We start from the raw sequence: 669 nt of genomic DNA, 5'->3' as shown, positions 1-669 counted from the left end.
GATATTTCGGATCCTTTTGAAGACTATAGGGCCAAAGGAAATATCATCTGGTAAAAAAGAGAAAGAAGCTTCCAGAGAAACTTCTTTGTGTTCTGTGAGATCATCTCACAGAGTTACAGCTTTCCCCTTAAGAAGCCTTTCGCTAAGACTGTTCTGGAGCAATTTGCAAAATGATACTTGGAAACCCATGGAGGGCTAGGTTGAAAAACGAAATATCCTCAGATGAAAACTGGAAAGAAGCTTTCTGTGAAACTGCTTAGTGTTCTGTTAATTCATCTCACAGTGTTACAGCTTTCCCCTGAAGAAGCTTTTCGCTAAGACTGTTCTTGTGCAATTTCCAAAGTGATATTTGGAAGCTCGTGGAGGGCTATGGTGAAAAAGGAAATATCCTCAGAAGAAAACTGGAAAGAAGCTTTCTGAGAAACTGCCTTATGTTCTGTAAATTCCTCGTACAGAGTTGCAGGTTTCCCCTCAAGAAGCCGTTGGCAAAGCCTGTTCTTGTGGAGTTTGCAAAGTGATATTTGGAAGCCCCTACAGAGCTCTGATGAAAAAGAAAATATCCTCAGAGAAAAAGTAGAAAGAAGCTTTCTGAGAAACTGGTTTGTGATGTGTGACTTCCACTCACAGAGTTACAGCTGTATTTCATGGAGCTGTTTGCTAGCCTTATTT

This window comes from Mandrillus leucophaeus, unplaced genomic scaffold (assembly GCF_000951045.1).
Source record: "Mandrillus leucophaeus isolate KB7577 unplaced genomic scaffold, Mleu.le_1.0 Scaffold1245, whole genome shotgun sequence".
NCBI lineage: Eukaryota > Metazoa > Chordata > Mammalia > Primates > Cercopithecidae > Mandrillus > Mandrillus leucophaeus.
Note: the sequence above shows the minus strand (reverse complement) of the source record.